The sequence below is a fragment of the Phocoena phocoena genome, chromosome 5, assembly GCF_963924675.1.
Source record: "Phocoena phocoena chromosome 5, mPhoPho1.1, whole genome shotgun sequence".
NCBI classification, from domain to species: Eukaryota; Metazoa; Chordata; class Mammalia; order Artiodactyla; family Phocoenidae; genus Phocoena; species Phocoena phocoena.
In genome coordinates, this window is record NC_089223.1 from 119005996 (window position 1) to 119030300 (window position 24305).

General features: G+C 40.5%; 1 protein-coding gene across 3 annotated transcripts in view; it reads right to left on the reverse strand.

The window, feature by feature from the left end:
- PRDM5 (PR/SET domain 5) overlaps nucleotides 1-24305 on the reverse strand; it is a 207191-nt gene that overhangs the window by 141129 nt on the left and 41757 nt on the right. The gene's annotated exons all lie outside the window — the stretch shown is intronic.

Consider the following 24305-nt stretch of genomic DNA (forward strand, 5'->3'; position numbering starts at 1 on the left):
CACTCCACATCTCTAACACCAAGTAACACAAATATAAACACTATACCTTCACTGACTTGGAGTGGGAAAAAACAAATTCCAGACCTCCAAACTTTTATAAAGTAAAGCACAACTAGCCTAATAAGGTACGTGTTTTCATGATACATTTGGACAATCATTCATTCACTGAACAAATACTGATTGAGTCCCTACCATGGTGCCAAGTACTGCTAATGCACTGGGAAACTTTCAGTGAACAAGACAGATAGATGAAGCCTGACCTCACAGCACTTAAGAGCAAACAAGCACAGAATATAACTTCAGGTAAAGGTAAGTGCTATGAAGACAACTAAAGCATAAGAGGAGGATGCAGAGTGAGGGGAGAAGGGTTCTTCCAGATGAGCTGGTCAGGCAACGCCTCTCTGATGAGATGACCTGAAAAGAGTCCTAAATGAAGGGAGGGCACAGCCCAGGGGAGAGCTCAGGAAAGTGTGGTTCCAGGCTAGAGGGAACAGCAAGTAAAGGGCAAAAAGAAAGGCCCTGAGTTGGAAACAAATTAAGAACAGCAAGAAGGTCATGAGGCTGGAACAGAAGGAGCACCAAGACAATGGTGGGCATTGAGATCGGACAGGCTGGCATAGGCCATGGTGGGCGTTGAGATCGGACAGGCTGGCATAGGCCATGGTGAGCGTTGAGATCGGACAGGCTGGCATAGGCCATGGTGGGCATTGAGATCAGACAGGCTGCCATAGGCCATGGTGGGCGTTGAGATCGGACAGGCTGCCATAGGCCATGGTGGGCGTTGAGATCGGACAGGCTGCCATAGGCCATGGTGGGCGTTGAGATCGGACAGGCTGCCATAGGCCAGATCGTGCACTGACCTGGAAACCAAGAAGCCACCCCTACAGGTCAAGTTACCCAAAAGCTGCTGTGTAAGAACATCTGCTGCGTGCACTGCAAGGACTGATATTCAAGATTCTAATACATATTGTCTGGGAAAAAATACAGTTAGCCTGCCCCTTGTATCTTATATCTGCCATGTTTCTCAAACGATCCCTGTTTTCTTAAGGGCCCAAGGATCCTCAATAATCACTTAAAAATCTCTCTAATAAATGGCAGACCCTCACTGGAAAGCAGGGATTTAATTTTCAATACTGTAATCGCTAAAAGAACGTAAGACTATAAATACGTCACATTTACATCTCGTATGTTTAGGTGTGAAGCTATGGGAATTTCTCACTAAATAACAATCTCACGCTGAGATCTGCTTTGGGAGGCCCTTGAAAACTGTCCTGCCTTCCTGCTTACCCGTTAACTCAGAACCCTCACTGCCCACTGGGTGATGCCAAAAATGTCCAGCCGCACTGCTGGGAAAAACAGGACACTCTACAACCCCTCCTCAAAGAGGACACCAGTTCACATGTGTTTAAGCAGAGTAAAAAGGTAATTCTAAATATCTGGGTACAATAATATCTAAATATCTTTCCAGGCTCCTCCACAGCTACAGTAACAAAACTGTTTATACTGACAAACAACTAAATTAAGCAGAACGGGGAGCATCGCCACTAGATAGCTGAAAGATAAATTTTCTCAGAACTGAAATCTAAAACCTACAACTGTTGTTGAAATCCACACAGTCCAACTAATTCTATGTAGGGAAACACCAGCGTGCTGGCCCATGGCAGACCTCACTTGAGAGGAGAGAACTACCTACAGAAACTGGATAATGGCTCTTCTTAGTTACACATTTGTTACCCAGTATTAAGTACAATATGTATCAGATGTGTTTGACATTTGAAATTCTTTCTTCAAAGATGTGAAACACAACAAAGATGTCTCTGTGACTTATTATAATAAGCCCATTTTACCAGGGGCATTGTTTGTTCCTTATTTTTTCAGCTTTTTCCCAGGCCCTTTGGCTCCAGCTACGTTGAATGACTCAGCAACTCAATTCCAGTCCATTAGATGTATGCACTTTCTGGTTGTCTATTACCTTCTCACATCATATTCTGGCTTAAGAGACATGCACAGTTTAATTTTTTATTAAAATTCTTACAAGATTTGTCACATTCCATAATCTCAATTTATATATTATCGCTTATACTCTCATAACAACACTATAATGATATACTACAGTGGCCTACACGTTCATATTTGAGATAACTTGTTTTGTTCATTAACAAAGCCATTGCCCATTTGTTTCACTCTAAACATACTTACCCAAGTGACTCTTAAGTCCCTGCACAGTCTTTGCAGGCTACCTGTTTTCTCCAGCTTTCGAGTGGCTGGTCCTTTCCTTGTTCCTCCATTCCAGTCCTCAACACTTCACTGCAAGCTGCTGGATTATCTGCTCACAAGACTTTTATCTCCCTACCCTAACCCCAGCATTCTCCTCACTGAACTATCTAAGAGACATCCAAGGATAATCTAATCCATCTTTCCTCTTCCCAGAGAAACCAAATCAAAAAAACTCTAGACAGATGGCTATTATTAAAGTCTCCATCTATCTATTTTAATTTGATACTGAACCCTGAGGGAATAAATTGAACATTTTTTTAAAGACTAATGAATAAAGAAGATCCAAAATTCCTCTTAGTACCATGTTCCAGCATCAAACTGACCTTTGCAGCCAATGTGTATTGTTTTTCCTTTCAAAACTAGTCTTCCAAATGCCATCTTATTCTATTTGAATTTTCATGGAAATGAAGTGTATTGGTTACTGTCCTACTGATGGTCATCTTCTGAATACCTGGGGCCTACAAAGAAGTCAAATTCTCATCTTGTAGTAAAAACCATCTCAATCCCAAACTCTGATCTGCACAGTCTTCCTAAGCCAGTTACACAAAAATAAGTTAGCTAAAGTAGGAAAGGGAAAGGAACCCTCATGTGAAAATGAAAACCTTCCCCCTTTAATCCAGTCATTCATATCTCTAGGACTTTGTCGCTGTATATTAAATGAAGATTATCACTGCGCAGGAACTTGGCAGGTTCTACTCTCTGTCAAATGCTACCGACATCCTTTTGCAAGGTCCAAGACAATGTGCTACAACGGATCTGTCTTTTTTCCAGATTAAAGATCAGCAGCATTAAATATGTCACAGTTTGTCTTCCCACCCAGCAAAGGACAGAAGAAATCACAGAAAGATTCAGCTCAACAAAAGTAAACCCTAACACGTAAATGAAAGAAATGGAAATGTGTAATCCAATAAAATATATAAGAATTTTTCTTTCCTTAAATTTAAATATTTTCCCTGTTAAATTGTGTCAACTATAGACAGAAAAGCTTATTTATTACTTGGATGGTTCATTTTCACAGCAGAAGGGTCGACAATGTTACTCTATTTTCCTTCAATTATTTTGAATGCCTGAGGAATCTTTCACTCAACACATACAGGACATCAGGGTTCCCAGAGCAAAGCTAATCAGCCAGATTGGTCCCCAGACATGGCAAAATGTACCCAGTGGAATTTTATTTAACATATGGTAAAATTTAATGGCAGTGAAATATAGTCAGTTCCAAAAATATACAAATAATATCCTTAATTAGAAGTCACAATATGTTATGTTGATTTATTAAAGAAAATATATTTTCCTTTCTGTCTTTCAACAAGACTTTTCAAAGAAGGTAGTTTTAAGAACTAAGATTTAGAGTATGGATGTCTTTAGAGGATAAAATGTCATCATATTTTTGTATTTAAATTACAGGCATTCTTTCGGCAATTGTTTTTAACTGAAGTAAGGCCAGATGCCCAGCCTTCAGTATTTAATTATCCAGGCTTCATGATATCTTTAGGACCACAGAAAACTAAGTGTGCTCAAATAATCAATTCTGACAGCACACTGTTGTCAGATTTAAACTAAAGAGACACACTTTCAGAAATCAGCAAAGATCATCCCTAGGAAATGCTAATGATTTACAGTTTCTAAGCAAAGGGATGGTTTTTTCCTGTTGATTTTTTTTTTTTTTTTTTTTTTTTTTTTTTTTTTTTGCGGTACGCGGACCTCTCACTGTTGTGGCCTCTCCCGTTGCGGAGCACAGGCTCCGGACGCGCAGGCTCAGCGGCCACGGCTCACGGGCCCAGCCACTTCGCGGCATGTGGGATCCTCCCGGACCGGGGCACGAACCCGTGTCCCCTGCATCGGCAGGCGGACTCTCAACCGCTGCGCCACCAGGGATGCCCTTTCCTGTTGATTTTTCAAAGTATTCAGTCTAAAATTCTTCCCAGCTTTGGTGCCTTTAAACACACACACACATATCACCGTAGCATATCTACTTATATCTCCCCCACATAGTGTCTCAGGATCCTAATCCCCAGAACCCCCGTCCTCAGACGGCAAAGCACACAGAGAGAAAACACAGGCTTTTACAGATGACTCTTTACTGAATAACATCCAGAATATAATACACACAAAATTAAATAACTTAAAAAGACTGATGAGAAAAATAAAGTCTCTTTTTCATTATAAATAATTAGTGCCCTAAATATTTCAAGCTGGAAGGAACCTCAAGAAGGCATTCTAGAGTGGTAAAAAATGGTAAAAATGCTGGACCAGGAATCAAAAGGCCAGATGTGATCCAAGCTCTGACTGTATCGCATAGGGTGAGTCATTTCCTCTAGCTGAGCTGAGCCATGGTCTCCTGACCTCTAAAATGGGGATGACAGTCCCTGCCCTGTGACCCCACAGACACTGCGTGAGCCTCAAAGGAATAAGATGCATGACTTCTTTATACCAATGAATATTTTGCAATCACAAAGTTATCAGTACACTGAGGAAAGTGAGGCTCACAGCAACTAACAGACATTCTTAAAGACGAACACTGCTTTCAACAGCACAGCTGGGCACGTATGTACCATTTTTCTGCCATGTCAGCTTTTTCAAGGAACAAACATGAAGGATATCCTAAAAACCCCTATTCAAACCCATATACATACAAGTAGCCTCTGCTTGGACACCTGAAGTAAGAACAGGTGCCATTACTAGGTAGTAGCAAACCCAGGTGTAGTTTCAGCTGAGTTGACACTCTTCCTTACGCCAAATTCAAACATGTTGCTCTGTGACCAACTGCCTTCGATCCCAGCTCTGTCCCTTCAGTAGTTTTAATTTCTCTCCTACATACATATAGCCCTTCAAATTTCTGGAGGCAGGAGTCCCTCCTTCTCTACATTTTCTCTTCTACAAGAAAATAACTCTTTCCTTGTCTGATATGATAAACGTTCCTTCACCATCCTGGTTGTCCCCTTATAGATGCACACTGATCTGTCAAAACTCTCTTAACACGGGACAGGAGTCAGCACACAAAGGACTATTATGATCTGGGCACTGTCTCTACTGACGCAATTTAAAATCACAAAAGCTTTTTTGGTTGCCACGTCTTAGCTGAGGTTGCCTTTTTAATCACGTAAGCTGTATCAAGGAAGTTCTCCTGATACCGTCAAAGGCAAGTTTAACTGAGGAACTCGGCTAGGTTTCTGTAGGTAAGCAAATCCTGTACTTGGGCACCTGTACAGATTGTTTCAGAGATGGAAACCTTTTATTTGGTACTGTCTCAATAAATATTTTATTCACTAAAAGCTCAGCTAATGTGTCTTTTTTTTTTAACTGTCTTGCCTTTATTCCCTTTAAAAGTTCAAAAATAATTTATAAGAGGTAATGAGAGACTTACTTTAAAAGCACTCCATATCTTGCTTTTCAAAGTACTTTTTAAATTGGGCTAATTTTTTAAAAGAAGAAATAACTGACATGACAACGTGAAAGACACAGTGAAAAGCATATCATCTTTTCCATGGTAAATTTAAGAGAGCGCCTTAGCAGTGTAGCCACTGTCCCTTTCTACAGTTTTACAAACATGTTCAGACAGTCAGATTTCAGTGACATTTTTGGATAGACTAGTTTTTTACTGCATACAGAATAAAGTAAATTTAGCTGGCATTAGCTTATTATACCCACCGCTTTAGGGGTTTTCTGTAAAGAACATGCAAAAGATAGTGTATAAATACGGTGGCATCCATTTGGACTGCTTAGTGGCTTTTTTTTTTACATTTGATTTTGTCAATATCATAAGGCAGGTAACTTCTCTATAAGTAAAGTATTATTTCACCAAGGAATCAGAAAACCACATTAATAAAGTCAGCATGTCTTTTGACAATTTGGTGTGATCCATCAGATCCATTAGAAATGATTCACAAAACTTTAAATCTGGTTAAAGTTTTATGAGCCTATAGCGTTGCTCTATTTTTAATACAGATTTGAAACTTAGACAAAGCCTTGAAGTCAGCTTTTGGAGAACCCTCCCTACGGTATGTTAAAAGGGCACAGAAAATATGGCAAAAATAAGAAAATTTTAGTAGCAAAATTCTACTTATCAGACATGAAAGCATTTCAAAGAGTTGGTCATATAAAAAAACAATGATAAGATCCAGAGATCATAGTTTTGATACTATTTTTAAAAGATGATGCTTTGTATCTGAACATTTCTGGGCAAGGGTTATAGAAACACTGAATAACAAAGAGCACTGTGTAGTCCACAGGGAGAAAAAATGAAAAGAAAAAGAAAGATCCATTTTTCCTTTGATTCTTATCTCCTAACCCAAATTCCATGGTGTAGTCACTGTTTTTAGATTTTTCCTAAATATATAGCTTTTCTACAGCTATTAAAATTGAATCTGCCCAGCCCATTTAAATTAACTGTACTCTCTTCATTCACGTCTTCAAAATATACGCAACTTCCTCGATAAAGAAACAAATGAATGATCTTATTATAAGAATACACCTAAGGCAATCAAGTATTTCCCAATCACTACGGTTCATCCTTTCCCTTCTTATAATCATCCAACAACCACAGTTCTGTGCTGAAGAATTCTAAAAGGTAACATTAGTTATCAGTAAACAACACTTATTTAACAACATCTAGTATGCAGTTCTTTATCGGTTACTTTAAAACATGCCATGAGAAGCAACAAATGAAATTCTAAAATATAGTTCCTTTATTCAACATCTTCAGTATTAATAAAGAAACAAAACATGATTTAAACAAAAAACCCACAAAGCAATGCCTGGTTATTATAAAGTAGATATACAAATAAACTTCATTCATTTCAAAAACATTTAGTACATACAGATTCCAAGTCCTGAGGATGGACCAAAGTGAAAATAAAATATTAGAAAAGAGTATGTTATGAAAATCTTTCAGTAGACAAGGTTTGCGAAAGGAGTAAACCCAGCAGGCCTCAGAGGCCTGCTTGTAAGATTGGCCTTTGAGTGGCAATGGGAACTTGTGTTCTCAGGGTGCCCCCAGTAAATAGTTAATGGGTAAGGGTGGTTCACCGTTCCTGGACAGTGTAAACACTACGGTTTATGCTGAACACCTGCTTTTCTTCTGGGAATCTGGAATTTTGGTGCATGCTAAGGCAGAAGGTGCCTACAAGCCCCCAGTAAAAATCTTGGGTACTGAATTTCTAATGGGTCTCCCTGTACAGAAACATCACATGTGTGTGGCTGCTTTTTCATTACTGGGAGAAGAGTGAGCTCTGTGTGACCCCTCATGGGAGGGAGAAAGCGTAAGGAAATCTATACACGGGTTCCTCCAGACTCTACCTGAGCCTTCTTCCCTTATGATCCAGCTGTACCGCCTTGCTACATCACTGAAATAAATCTTACCCATGAGTACAACTATATACTGAGTCCCAGGAGTCCTTCTAGTTAATCTCTGAATGTGGGGTAGTCTTGGGAATCCCCAACACACAAGATGAGGCTAGTTCCAGTTGCTGAATGAATGGCATACAAATTTGTCAACAGAAGAGGTAGAACATCATTTCAAGATCAACAGTTTTATCATACTCATATTTAAATTACACAAATTAAACTACATCCATTCAATGAGAGGAAAAAATAAATATGAAAAATTCAAAGAAAGAAAATAAATATTATAGTTAGGACCGTTCCTTTTCATGGTCCATAATTTTAATGACATGAGATTGTTGCCATATGGACTGGTTTGAGAACCTAAGCCCTGCATAAGCTGTGATTCCACTGCAGGGAATGTTATCACAATGAAAGAACGGTAGAGCAGCTGAGTCATTTTGTGCAGAGGAAGCAAGATGAATGACACTGGTAAATTTGGTTGGGAAGACACAGCTAGTAAAGAACAAGGGGACTCAAATGTGGTGGTTCAGGCAGCAAAATCAGAGAAATAACAAGAAATAAACGGGAAATGTGTCAATTAGGAAGTTCTGTGCTTCACCTAACAGAAAGTGCAAAGGCTAATCAGGATGCGGCCCAGCAGGAATCATCTTCTTGGTAATAATGTACTACTACGTGGAGGAAGAGTGGAAAGTAGGAAAGAGGATTCAACTGGGAAGGATGAAGGAGAATGGATGATGGGTGGGCAGCCAACAACTCTAATGCGTGTGGAGGGAAAATTTTATGAAAGGAAAAGGAATTAAATAGGCTATTACCATGACCTAGGTGTGAAATAATAAGGCTCTGGAAAGAGGTACGGGTAGGAAGTTTAGAGGCCCTGAAAGTTGGCACCTAATACCTGAAAAATAGAGTCTAGAAGAAGGAAAATCAGACAGACCATTCCCCTAGAAGGTCTGAATCCAAAGAAGAGGAAACAAGATAGACAGGCATATTTAAGGCAGCTATAGGAAGGAATACAAACACAGAACGTAAATAATATTTATGTCATATGCAAGCAGAGAAGAAAGTAGAAAATTCTTCTCAAATCCTCCTCCCACACATCTAGCCCTTCAGGTGGGTTGGCCAAGGATTCCCTACTCTCTATAGTTGTCATGATACAGCGGAAAGATGTTGGAATATGACCCTCACGTACAATTCACAGAAGGCCCTTGAGTATCACAGGACAGTATCAGTAAGGGTAATTAACAGTATATCCTCCGAATTAAGGATGTTCAGAAAAGGAAGTCTTCTTCAAGGAGTGGATCTTCACCTGCTCCTGAAAGATTTAGGTTTCTCACTCAAAATTTCCAGAGAAAGTTCTTACTTCCTATCATCCAAATGTGAACAGAAGGACAGCCTCAGAAGGGGCCACAACAACCATGTTGTACATAATTCTCTCTTACTGTAGCTCATTTTCTAGAATTCTGCCCAAAGGCTCATGTTGCCTGGAAGCAGGGTCACTGGAACAGGAGTGTCTCCCTGTTACAGACCAAGCTGTGTCTGGCATCAACCATGCTCTGGCAACAAAAGGGCTGGTAAGGAATGCCATCCAAACCTGGAACACAAATATTTCAGCAGAGGATGTTTTCTGATAAAGAAAGCTGGGGCTTTCCCCTTGATCTGATTTCTCTGCAGCTGGCCATATACGCCCAGGCCTAGGGAGTCAACGGAAATGAGAAATCCCCCTGGGAAAGAGCCCTTGAGAAAAAGAATCTTGGAGAATCCAAGGGACTCTTCCAGAGTGTGGTCCCTTCCAAAGACCCGGGGCTTACTGGGCTATCTTTGGGGGCCCTCTGACTCTACCACTCAGGCCACTTAACCCTCACTCTCAAATCCCTGCACCTCTGAGACCAGCTCATGGCCTACTTGAGAAGAATACGGGTGGACACTGAGATTATTCAGTTCGTGCTATTGCTAAATCAGCCCTGATATCAATCCTGCTCCAACTCTGGTACTACAAAATCCTAAAATTGCATTCTTGATTTGTTCTCTCATGGGATAATCTGCTATCTCATTCCCAACCAAGTCCCTAAGTGACTGGGATCCCACCCAGCTTGCTTTACATACAACGTACTCACTCTATTCGCTGGATTCCTTTCCCTCAACCCCGACTTTTTTTTAACAGGGCACAGTCACGTGCTGTTGAACTCGTCCAAGGCCAGATGAAGGCCAGCCCAGGTCCCTGCCAGTCGGTGCTCTTTGGTCCTCTACATGCCAGCAGTCCCACTCCTTGGGGATGGGTAACCCAGATGGCAGATTATAGTTCCTGGGCATCAGCTCAGATGCTCCTCAAAGACTGATCTCCTAGATTCTTATCTACCCTTGGACTCAAATCCCAAACCTGGACCTGCTTCTGGATCAGATGCTCTGCCTCTTTCTGATCAAGAGCATACACCAGGACTGACCACCCTCACCTCCATCAGAGCATCCTAAACTTTTCTTGTTAAGATGTCAAGGAAAACTATTGGATTTGGGGTATGTTCTGGCAAGGATCTACTATCTGAACATAAAGAGCATTTTCCTAATTGAGTATTTTTCCACACTGACTCAAAATCTATCTTCAAATCCATGCTCCACACTCTCCTCAGAGTTCTCTCTGTAATTCACCCATCTCCCCATGCTAACGCCTATTTAGAAGCTGCCTATTTTCTGCCAGAAGTCCTCGGCATGACATAGGAGGCCCTTCACGTGCTGATTTGTCTTGTCTCAGCCCAGGTCACTCTACCCATCTCCCACGGCACTGCACACAGGTACACACCTACACACACCTGGCCCAGGCAATCTAAGAACACACATCTTCTGCCTGGAAGAGGGGAAAAGTGCTCACACTTCCACCTGAGGGATGCTCACGAGTCAGATCCCGTGACAAAAGGCTCTCATTTGGCTATCATGTCACTCTTACCGAAAATATGCCTTTGATTCAGTCAAATTCACTCTACGAAAACCAAAACATAAAATAAAATGATACTGCTTTAAATAACAAATAATAATAATAGAAACAGCTAACTGTTAGTTGAGTGTTTATTATGTATCTGGCACTTCACTAAGCACCTTTACAGATGTTATATAATTTACTCCTTGAAATAACCTATGAGGTAGGTGTTACATATTAACTACATTTAACAGATGATGAAACTGAGGCACAAAGAGAATAAATAATTTGTCCAAGCTTTCACAGTTAGTTAAGTACTAGAGCTAGAGTCTGAACCAAGGCAATCTAATTCCTGAGCCCACCACATTACGCTACCTCAATATACTTACAACCTTGGTCACCAGCTGCTGACCGATATGCAGAATTCTAAGAATAACTCCTCAGGACCCTCACCCTTGTAGAATGTCCTTCTGTTTGAGTGTGAGTGGAACCTTGAGTACGATGAGATATCACTATGATTATGTTGTACTGCAGATAGAAGACTATCCTTGGGGACAGCCTAATCCAATCACACAAGATGCTTAAAAGCAGAGTCTTCTCTGGCTGATAGCAGAAAAGAAGTCAGAGAGCTAGAAAGCATGAGAGGAATTTGACATGAGGGAGATTCTCCACTCCTCAGATGGACAAGCCACAAGGCAGCCTGAGAGCAACCCCAAAGAAATCTAGGGACTGAAAACAAACCCAGCAATAGAATAAAGAACTCAGTCTAACAACCTCAAGGAACTGAATTCAACCAACAACCTCAATGAGCTTGGAAGCAAACTGATTCTCAAAGTCTCCAGATAAGATTACTCAGCCCTGCCAACACCCTGATATGACCTTGTAAGACCCTTAAGCAGAGAATCCACCTAGACTTGTCACCAATAAAACTGTAAGATTAAAAAAAGGATGTTGTTTTAAGCCACTAAGTTTGTAGTGATTTGTTATAGGCAAAAGCAGAAAACTAACAACCCTCTCCTGGTACCAAAAATCTACATTAGTTTTCTATCACTGCACAACAATTACGACAAACAGCTTAAAAGCATACCCATTTCTTATCTCACAGTTCTACAGGTAAGAAGGCTGGATGAGCTCAATGGGATTATGTGCTTAGGGTTTGCGAAGAAGGCTCTGTGCAGGAATATGCTTCCAAGTTCACTCAGGTGGTTGGACAAATTCCAGGTCCTTGAAGCTGTAGGACCAAGAGACTTGCTTCTTTCACTTTAGATGACATAATAGATGATGATTTATAATCTGCAAATAATGTTAATTATGTAAAAAAGAATGTGAATGCCTTTAAATATAATATAAACTTATGTTTAATGTAAGGAATTTAGTCTTATAGTAAATGAAAGAAGGGGAGAGAAAAAATAGGGAAGGGACCTAACATGTATTCTTTTTAAATTTTAATTCTAATTCTTAGGTTACAGAAACAATCAGTTTCTCTTAAAAAAAAAAAAAAAAAAAAGTAGATGCTTCTACATTTCCCATTTCATCAGTTCTCTCCAAATCTTAAACTTTAAATTATGGGGTTTTTTACATTTATTATGGAGCTGCCTGAGTACATTTTCACTAGTGTATATAGAGACATCAAACTTGTATCAAGAACTTCAGACATAAGGAAACTACTGACCATAAATATTTTTCTATTACTTTCTCACCTCATAAAGACATATTAAACCATTAAAACTACAGATGTAGAACACACTGAAGAGAAGAAGTTGGGGAAATTGAAAATCAAAAGGTATTATATAACACTGGTTTGAGTTTTTAAAAGTGTACTTACAAATCTAGGGCTTTCCCCAAGGGAGTGTTTTTAATTTTGCAACAAACTACCTTTTAAGATAAGTCATCTAAAATTACAAAGTGACAAAAACACCTTCTTTGCCCAGAGATATCTCATTTTACTGCCGGCTGTTAGCTCAAAAATGAGAAAAACCTGTCTTATGCACAAACAAAAATCCTAATATTAAACTCTAATGACCAGCTCACTAGACCCAGGACCTTACCTTCCAAATGTGTTCACAGGGTGAAACGGAAACAACATTGGAAAGTTGCCTGCAATGAACTCCTGCAAGTCAGAACAACTTAGACATGTGGGTATTATTACCATGTTCTGTAACATGAATACAAAGATTTTACTTTTATTAACAGTCCCTTACTGACTCTAAAACTGACTGCTTTACTCATCTATTATTACCCAATTATATTTACCTTTAATAGGTCTCTACTACAGAAATATCTACAGTTCTTAGGCTTTTACCTGAACAAGAATTGGCAATGACCCTATACAACATCACAATACCATATATATTTTTTTACATCTTTATTGGACTATCATTGCTTTACAATGTTGTGTTAGTTTCTGCTGTACAACAAAGTGAATCAGCTATATGTATACATATATCCCCATATCTCCTCCCTCTTGAGCCTCCCTCCCAGCCCCTCTGTCCCACCCCTCTAGGTCATCACAAAGCACCGAGCTGATCTCCCTGTGCTATGCAGTAGCTTCCCACTAGCCATCCATTTTACATTTTACCATGTTTTTGAAAGCTGATTTTTTTAAAGTTTATTTTAGTAAAGTAATATGGTGCATACACTGTATTTATGTAATGTTTTCTACAGGGTTTGGAACACCATCCCATAGTCAAACATATTCATGTTTCTGCAACTACAAGTATGAATAGTCATCTAAGTAGGATAAAAACAAAAGGCTACAAATGGCCTCACATAAGTTCAAGTCAGATTCTGCTGCTAAACGTGTTATTAAAAAAGAAAAAAAGAAATTTGGTTTTCAGAGCTTTTTAGATTTCCGACTTCCAGGTAAAGGTCTATGGACCTAGAGGTTAAAATGAGAAATTAACCCGTTAGAGTACTTTCTCTTCACAGAGATGACATAAATGTATTAGAATGATAACAGGTTCTCTGGCAATAGTACAGCGCTACAGAATTAAAGAAAAACATGCTAATTTACCTGGGGACAGAGATCCTTATTGTGCTAAATGTGTAAAAGGTTGCATGGACAGTAGGCAGTCTATAAAAGGGCTAAAAAAACAGATTTCTTGGTGGAGAACTACCCCGACACTGTCTTTGACCTGGAAGTGAAGCCCATAGATTAAAAACTAAGCACAGGGGCTTCCCTGGTGGCGCAGTGGTTGAGAGTCTGCCTGCCGATGCAGGGGACACGGGTTCGTGCCCCGGTCCAGGAGAATCCCACATGCCGCGGAGCGGCTGGGCCCGTGAGCCATGGCCGCTGAGCCTGCGCGTCCGGAGCCTGTGCTCCGCAACGGGAGAGGCCACAACAGTGAGAGGCCCGCGTACCGCAAAAAAAAAAAAAAAAACTAGGCACAACGTGAAGATCTGCAGTCTCTACGTAAGAACGCATTCCTCTTTGATCACCTGCAATCTACTTATTAATATGCAAAGTGGAGACCACATGCAAGGTGCCCTCCTTTGGGCTTTGAAAGGTCTGACATTTGTAAAATACAAAATTACCATCTTCAATACGGACAAAGGAATATGTATGCGTTTCAACTGATCTCTGGGGCCTGAAAGAAAAAGTGTTTTAAAAACATGATTCGGGGACTTCCCTGGTGGTGCAGTGGTTAAGAATCCGCCTGTCAATGCAGGGGAAACAGGTTCAATCCCTGGTCCGGGAAGATCCCAGATGCCGCGGAGCAACTGCTACAGAGCCTGCACTCCAGAGCCCGTAAGCCACAACTACTGAGCTCGTGCACTGCAGCTACTGAAGCCCACACGCCTAGAGCCCATGCTCTGCAACAAGAGAAGCCACAGCAATGAGAAGCCCGTGCACCGCAACGAAGAGTAGCCCCCGCTCGCCGCAACTAGAGAAAGCCCGCGTGCAGCAACGAAGACCCAACGCAGATTAAAAAAAAAAAAAAGTGATTCGTTAATCAAAAGTTAAAAAATAACAAATATGCACATCAAAATGTTAATTATCTAAGCTGCCCTAAAAATTCTGCTAAGAACAATGTACTTTCAGAGTAGTCATTTATCATACAGTAAGGAAATTACAGGCCACATCATTAACTGGAATGTATTCAAGTCCATGAGCATTAATCTTCCTTATATAAAAAGAAAACACAAAATTTCTCAGGTAGAATTTTATGCAAACTTTCAGTAGTGTTTGGAGAGCCTCCACTGTGTGCAGAGTAGTTACATACATGTTGGTGTTTCTGACTTACAGAAACACCATACCTATCCTTAGAAAAAATTCATTAAACCCACTTTTTTATATTCAACATAAATTAGAGCTACGATCTGTTACTAAAACAGACCAAAAACTAAGTAACCTGGTTACACATTTTTTATACTCAGATGTAAATAAATCAAGCTGCTCATGAAGAGAATTCTAGTGACTTCCCTGGTGGTGCAGTGGTTAAAAATCCGCCTGCCAATGCAGGGGACATGGGTTCGAGCCCTGGTCCGGGAAGATCCCATGCTGTGGAGCAACTAAGCCCGTGCGCCACAACTACTGAGCCTGCGCTCTAGAGCCCATGAGCCACAACTACTGAGCCCACGTGCCACAATCACTGAGCCTGCGCTCTTAGAGCCTGTGCTCCACAACAAGAGAAGCCACCACTTGACGCAACTAAAGAAAGCCCACGCACAGCAATGAAGACCCAACGCAGCCAAAATTAATAAATTAATTTTTGTTAAGTTTAAAAGAAAAAGCGAATTCTAGCCTGCCTGTTGTTCTCACATTTAACTTACTACATAATAACAGCAAAAGGTCTTGGCAAACATAAAAATGTAAACTGCACTGAATACAAACAGAGCCTGTGTTGCTATAATATTAAAGAATCCACAGATGGTTGGCATCAGGAGACTGGCACAAATACAAAAAATCTAGAAAGACAAGTAAATAAAAAGATAAATGTGTAGAAACTGAACAAGGTATGTGTGAACCTCATTTGCCATATTGGAAATAAAAACCCTTGTGTCAACACACAGGTGATCTGGAATCTCTGTTATGATCTATGATCTGAGGTCTTGGGAAAAACTCAGGCTCAGTTAACTGATACATGAACTACAGAGTAAAAAGCCTGCCGAACTGCATGAGAACACTGTGTAAGGAGGCTGCATGGTGTTAAGGCAGGGAGGGGTAGTAGCAGGAAAAGGGAGGAAATGGAGGAAGAAGAGGAAAAGAGGGAGGAAGGAGGGAGGAGGCTGAGGAAGGGGTGGGGAGGGGCAGGAGAAAGGAAAAGGAAGAGGGAGAGAAGCAGGAAAGAAGACGGAAGAGAAGGGCCTGCGAGATGCCCACTCTGAGATTCCGCCTACACGTCCCAACCAGATTAAGGTTTCTAGAACTATATGAAGATGTTATGACCTAAACTGAAAAAACACGTATTCAACTCTTGTATTATTCCAAAGTGATAAGCAAGTGCAGTGTGTCAAACACTGGACTAGGCACTGGGACACACGGATCATGACTCTGCCCCTTTTCATGTCATTCATAAACATGGTTCGTTTGCACTACGAAATCAAACATCGACAACACTTAATCCCTGTGAGCGAGCTCACGGCCCAGCGAGCAGGGACAGACACCCCAATGTGTAGTAAATGCCAACACAGTGACCTGCCTCACGTATTCCGAGAGCAGTGAGGAGAGGCCCCCTCGCCCCCGGTCAGTCTGGCAGGAATAAGAAGGCGGGGCATGGGCAAAAAAGTAAAGGGGGGCTTCCCTGGTGGCGCTGTGGTTGAGAGCCGGCCTGCCAATGCAGGGGACACGGGTTCATGCCCCGGTCCAGGAAGAGCCCACATGCCGCGGAGAGGCTGGGCCCGTGAGCCATGGCCTGCGCATCCGGAGCCTGTGCTCCACAACGGGAGAGGCCACAACAGTGAGAGGCCCGCGTACCAAAAAAGTAAAGGGACTGGCAAAAGCAAAGGCACGTGTGCAGGCGAATGAAACGTAAAACTGAAGAGTTCTGTGTGAAGCGGGAAATATCAAGAACAAGCGCAGAGAGGTCAGCAGTGGGTCAGGGCTCCGGAAAGAGAGTATAACTCTTCAATGCCCCTGAGTGGATGCCCAGCAGTCAGGACACCTAAGAGTTCCAGACTCTTCTTAAGGGGAGATTCATTCGCTCAGTCCAGGTAGGATTAACCACGGGCAGGCGAAACTGGACACCTACTATGTTTTAGGCTTTTGTGTATGAAACTATTTTTTGTCCAGAGTCTCACACTCTCTTGTGCATGGAAGAAGGCACAGAACCGCTTTTACACAGTCCACTGTGCCAGGTTCCATGTGGGAGAGGAATATCCTTCCCAGCAGAGCTCCTACCTTCATGTAGCTTGACTCAAACACTTTCCACAACAGGAACTCTCTGTCCTCCTGATGCCAGAAAGGTTTTCCTCATGTTGATTAGGAACACATCTGTCTCTACTTCCACATTGTTATTTTTGTTTTCTTTTGTCAGTTCTGTCCTCAAACGAGAAAGTTAAGCCTGCACGGTCTCCACACAGCAAGCCTTTAAATCATATGAAGACAGCTAACTGATTCTGCCCCTCCTCTTCTCCAGGTTAAGAACCCCAGTTCCCTTCTGACTGACTGACAGGTCACAGTTTCCAAACCCTTTTTGTGTACGGCTGCTCTCTGTTGAATGTCCCCTGTTTACCAATTTCCAGATTCATATCTAATACCCAGAACTTGACATGACTCTCCTGATGTGGTCTGACCAGTAGGCAGTATAATGGCACTTTTCTCTCCATCTTCTCTCCAAGATTCTATTTCTTTATTTGCAGTCTGGGTTTTTAATCTAGCCACCAAGTAATACTGCTAACCAAAATGTCCACATAAACCAAGTAAACCTTGAGACATTGGCATATGAGTCAGTATCAAGTCTGGTATGCCTCATTTTGAACTTGGAAAATTGACTTTACATTGATCCATGTTTAATTCCGTCATAGAAGTATTTGGTTCATCACTCTACTTACTAACAGTTTTTGAATATTGACTATATATCTTAAAATATCACCTATCCTTCATATCCATTAGGATGGCTACTATGAAATAGTAATGGGGCGGGGGGGCTATTCAAGATGGCAGCATAGGAAGAACCTGAACTTAGCTCTTCCCAATACAGCTACATATGGATCAACCCCCTTGGAAAGAACCTGAGAACTAGCTGAAGAGCTGCTCCACAGCAAAGGATAAAAAGGATCACATCAAGACAGGTAGGACAGGCCAAGAAGCACTACTGCCAAAATTCCCACCGCCAGCTTGAGGTCACATGATAGGGAGGCATCTCACCAGGTGGGCCTTCTCCTAGAGGACGGAGGGGTTGGTGCCCCACATTGGGCACCCTGGTCCCTGGGATATACACTGGAAGGACAAGCCCCCAAAACATCTCACTTAGAGAACCAAAAGGGTTGACCTACAAGGGTCCCAAAGTGCTATAGGAAACTAAGACTCCCCTCTTAAAGGGCTCTCAAGTGGTCTCACTCGGTGGAAACACAGCAAAATAACAGCAGTTTGAAAAATGCCAAGACTCTATGCGATGGAGAGTCATTTGTGAATCTAAAAGCATCAGCTGAATGGGTGGGGAATGGTGGAAATGCTCCCCCCAGATGCAGGGAGGCACTAGCAGACACTAATGTGCTCCCTACTCAGGGAGAGTAATTACTGCAGCACTAACCAGCCACTTTGCTGAAGCCAGAGACCTCAGGTGGCTGCTCTCTGGCTGGGACTGGCAGGGGCGGGCAGTCACGGTGTTCTCACACTCGTGGCCTAGGCCGACATTCTCGCGCAGACTAGGCACTCTCCGGCTGCAATGCTGAAGCCCACAGGCTGGTGTACTCACATCATTTTCCCGCTGCCTTCCAGAAGCAAGAATGCACGCTCTGCCCCTCAGTCTCCAGCTGCCTTGCCAAAGCCGGGAAAGGTACAATCCACACAGGGGACACCCCATGATCACCTGGCTCTGCTGGCATTCCTGAGCCCACAGGACCACAACAATTGAAAACAACAGCTCTTGACAGGCCAACAGTTCTTGACCACCAGCACACTGCACAGACAGCAGACTACAACACAACCCCAGTCTTCCTGTGAAAAATGTGTTTATACTTAGCCTGGAGCTTCACCCTGAGCAACAGAATTCAGGTTTCCCACATGTCTAGAGGATAGGCAGAGACCCCCAGGGAATCTAAGTAAGGAAACACCATCCTGCGCATGCCCTTGGCCTCACAACAGCACAATGAGACTCCCCAGAAAGCTACTCAAACACTTGTCAAAAGCCTTGATTTTTAGAACTGTTGGCCAGGGGACAACTGTAGTTCTCCTGGTCTGGAGGTCAGCAGGGATTATAACTGTAGCCACACAGGACTGTATATACCTGTATATTTTAAAAGCTGCTGCCTGGGGGTCCGGCTTCTAATCAGCCTGAAACTAAGCGTTAAATGAGATTGTGCCCTTTGGAACAGACAGGTTTTGAACAGTGGCATATCAAGAATAAATCAGGTGGAGACTCACCTTTGTGACCACCTAGAGGGGTAGGATAGGGAGGGTGGGAGGGAGACGCAAGAGGGAGGGGATGTGGGGATATACAGTATATGTGTAGCTGATTAACTTTCTTATACAGCAGAAACTAACACACCATTGTAAAGCAATTATACTCCAATAAAGATGGGAAAGAAAGAAAAAAGAAAAGAAAAGAAAAAGAAAGAAAGAAAGAATCATAGAACCATCTTCACTCCTCCCCACCCCCCAAAAAAAAGAATAAATCAGGTGGCATGTACAACCACAAAGAATCAAAAGACAACCAAGAGCTAGGGCAGGATTAACAAGAAGGATCATCACTTACACGAGGACACTCATCCAACACCAAGGAAGCTAGTTTTGCCTAATACATAGAAACAATGACAGAGAGCCAAGCAAAATGAGGAAACAAAAAAATATGTTCCAAATAAATACACAAGACAAAAATCTCAGAAAAAGACCTTAGTGATATGAAAATAAGTAATATACCTGATAAAGAATTCAAAGTAATAGTCATAAAAATGCTCACCAAACTCAAGACAGTTTGGATGAACACAATGAGAACTTCAAAAAAGAAACAGAGGGGCCTCCCTGGTGGTCCAGTGGTTAAGACTCTGCGCTTCCACTGCAGGGGCATGTGTTCAATCCCAGGTCGGGGAACTAAGATCCCGCATGCCACGTGGCATGGCCAAAAAAAAAAAGAGAGAGATAATAGAAAATATGAGAAAGAACCAATCAGGGCTGAAGAATACAATAACTGAAATGAAAAATACACTAAAGGAAATCAACAGTGAATTAGATGATACAAAAGAACAGATCACCAATATGGAAGACAGGGTAATGGAAATCACCCAATCAGAACAGCAAAATAGAGAAAAGAATATTTTAAAAGGAGGACAGTTTAAGGGACCTCTAAGGCAACATCAACCATACTAACATTTGCAATTATAGAGGTCCCAGAAGAGGAAGAGAGAGAGAAATGGACAGAAAACCTATATGAAGAAATAAAAGCTGAAAACTTCCCTAACCTGGGGAAGGAAATAGGCATTCAGGTCCAGGAAGCACAGAGAATCCCAAACAAGATGAACCCAAGGAGATTCTCACCAAGACACATTATAATTAGAATGTCAAAAGTTAAAGATAAAGACAGAATTAAAAAAAAAAAACAAGAGAAAACCAACTAGTTACATATAAGGGAACACCCATAAGACTATCAGTGGATTTCTCAGCAGAAACTGTACAAACCAGAAGGGAATGACATGATATGTTCAAAGTGTGGAAAGGAAAAAAACTTACAACTAAGACTACATGACAAGGTTATCATTCATAATTGAGGGACAGAGCAAGAGTTTTTTAGACAAGCAAAAACTAAACGAGTACTCACCACTAAAACAGCCTTACAGGAAATGTTAAACAGAATTCTTTAACTGAAAAATGAAAGGCTATAACTAGAAATAAGAAAACATATGAAAGAAAAAACTCTCACTGGTAAGGGCAAATGTACAGTAAAGGTAGTGAAATCAACCACTTATAAAGCTAGTATGAAGAGTAAAAGACAAAAGTAGTAAAATCAACTGTAACAATAAGTAGTTAAGGGATGAACAAAATAAAGAGATATAAAACATGACCTAAAAAACATAAAATGTGGTCTGGGGAGTTAAAATGTAGTGGTTTTAGAATGCAGTTGAACTTAAGCAAATATCAGATTAAAACTGACTGCTTTATATGTAGATTGTTATATATGAACTTCATTGTAACATAAATCAAAAGCCTATAATGGATACACAGAAAAAAAATAAGAGAAAGGAATCCAAACATAACACTAAAGAAAATCGTCAAATCACAAGGGAAGAGACCAAGAGAAAAAGGTAACAGAAAAATACCAAAACAACCAGAAAGCAGTTAACAAAAGGGAAGTAAGTGCATACCTACCAATAATTACTTTAAGTGTAAATGGTCCAAATTCTTCAATCAAAAAACACAGGATGGCTGGATGGATTAAAAAAAAAAAGACCTACCTATATGTTGCCTACAAGAGACTCACCAACACAGAGGCTGAAAATGAAGGAACAGAAACAGATATTCCATGTACATGTAACGAAAAGAAACCTGGGGTAGCAATACTTATATAAAATAAACTTTAAAATAGAGACTATAACAAAAGATATTAAAACTCTTGCTCTGTCCTTCAATTCTGAATGACAAGAGCATTACACAATCATAAAGGGGTAAATCCAAAAAGAAAATATAACATTTGTAAATATTTATACACCCAACATAGGAGCAACTAAGTACATAATGCAAGTATTAACAGACATAAAGAAAGAAGTTCTCAGTAATACCATAGTAGTAGAGGACTTTACCCACTTACATAAACCGACGGATCATCTAGACAGCCAGTCAACAAGGAAACACCACCCTTAAATGACACACTAGATCAGATAAATTTGATATATATAAACATTCCATCCAAAATCTGCAGATTACACATTCTTTTCAAGTGCACATATAACATCCTCCAGAATAGATCATATGTTAGGCCACAAAACAAGTCTCAATAAACTTAGAAGACTGAAATCATATCAAGCGTCTTTTTTTTTTTTTTTGCAGTACGTGGGCCTCCCACTGTTGTGGCCTCTCCCATTGCGGAGCACAGGCTCCAGACACGCAGGCTCAGCAGCCATGGCTCATGGCCCTAGCCGCTCCGCAGCATGTGGGATCTTCCCGGACCAGGGCACGAACCTGTGTCCCCTGCATCGGCAGGCAGACTCTCAACCACTGCACCACCAGGGAAGCCCCTCAAGCGTCTTTATGGATCACAAAAGTATGAAACAAGTAATCAATTATAATAAGAAAACTGGAAAAAAAAAATGCAGACACTAAATGCAGCATGCTACTAAACAACCAAAGGGTCAATGAAGAAATGAGAGAAAATTTTTAAATACTTTGAAACAAACACAAACTTTCCCAAATTGAGGGGATGATGCAAAAGCGGTTCTAAGAGGGAAGTTCGTAGTGATACAGGCCTACCTCAAAAAAACAAGAAAAATCTCAAGTAATCTAACTATATACCTAAAGGAACTAGAAAAAGGAGAACAAATGAATCCTAAAGTTAATACAAGGAGGAAGAAAGGTCAGAGTGAAAATACATAAAACAGAGATTAAAAAAAAAGATCAATGAAGCTAAGAAACAATTTTTCAAAAAGATAAAATTTACAAAACTTTAGCTAGATTCATTAAGTAAAAAAGAAAAAGGGCTCAAATAAATAAAATGAGAAAAGAAAGAGAAGTCAGAACTGATACCAAAAAAATACAGTGGATCATAAGAGACTACTGTGAACAGTTATACACCAACAAATTCAACAATCTAGATGAAATGGATAAATTCCTAGGAACATACACTCTCCCAAGACTGAATCATGATGAAACAGAAAATCTGAACAAATTGCTTACAGGTAAGGAGATTAAATCAGTAATCAAAAGCTTCCCAACAGGGACTTCCCTGGTAGTCCAGTGGTTGGGACTCCGTGCTTCCAATGGTGGTGGGGGTGGGCAGGGTAGATTCTATCCCTGGTCAGGGAGCTAGGATCCCACATGTCTCATGGCAAAAAAAAAAAAAAAAAAAAAAGCTTCCCAACAAACAACAGCCAGGGATCAGAAGTCTTCACTGATGAATTCTACCAAACATTTGAAAAATACCAATCCTTCTCAAATTCTTCCAAAAAATTAAAGAGGAAGGAATTCTTCCAAACTCATTTTATGAGGCCAGCATTACACTGATGCCAAAACCAGACAAGGATGCCACAAGAAAAGAAAATTACAGGCCAATATCTCTGATGAATATAAATGCAAAAATCCTCAACAAAATATTAACAAACCAAGCTCAACAACACATTCAAAGGGTCATATACCATGATCAAGTGGAATTTATTCCAGGGATGCAGGGATGATTCAACATCCACAAATCAATCAATGTGATACATAACACTAACAAAATAAAGGATAAAAATCATATAATTACCTCAAAAGATGCAGAAAAAGCATTTGACAAAATTCAACACTCATTTATGATAAAAACTCTCAACAAAGTGGGTATAAACAGAACATACCAAAACATAATACAGGTCACATATGAGAAGTCCACAGCTGACATCATACTCAAAGGAGAAAAGCTGAGAGCTTTTCTTTCAAGAACAAGACAAGCATGCCCATTCTCACCACTTTTATTCAACATAGTATTGCAAGTCCCAGCCACAACAATTAGGCAGGAAATAAGACATCCAAATTTGAAAGGAAAAAGTAAAACTGTCACTATTTGTGGATGACAGAACTTTATATATAGAAAACCCTAAAGACTCCACAAAAAGTGTTAGAATAAATAAATTCAGTAGAGCTGTAGGGTACAAAATCAATATACAATATCTGTTATATTTTCATACATTAACAACAAACTATCAGAAAGAGAAATTAAGAAAAGAATCCCATTTACAATTGCATCGAAAAGAATAAAATACTCAAGAATAAATTTAATCAAGGAGGTAAAAGACCTGTACACTGGAAACTATAAGACACTGATGAAATAAATCAAAGACACAAATAAATGGAAAGATATTCCACACTCATGAATTGGAAGAATTAATGTTGTTAAAATGTCCATATTCCCCAAAGCAATAAATAGATTCAACTCAATCCTTTTCAAAATTCCAATGGCATTCCTCACAGAAACAGAAAATAAAATCTGTATGGAACCACAAAAGATTCCAAATAGCCAAAGCAATCTTAAGAAGAACAAAACTGGAGGCATCATGCTCCCTGATTTTAAACTATATTACAAAGATATAGTAGTCAAAACAGTATGCTATTGGCATAAAAACAAAAACATAAATCAGTGGAACAGAATAGAGAGTCCAGAAGTAAACCCACACATTTGGTCAATTAATATGATAAAGGAGGCAAGAATACACATGGGGAAAGGACAGTCTATTCAATAAGGGGTGCTGGGGAAACTGGACAGCCACATGCACAAGAATGAACCTGGCCTACTCCCTACACCATACACAGAAAGTAACTTAAAATGGATTAAAGATGTGAATGTAAGACCAGAAACTATAAAACTCCTAGAAGAAAACACAGGTGTTACCTTGACATTGGTGTTAGAGATATTTTTTGGATCTGACTCCAAAAGCAATGGCAACAAAAGCAAAAATAAACAAATGGAACTATATCAAACTAAAAAGGTTC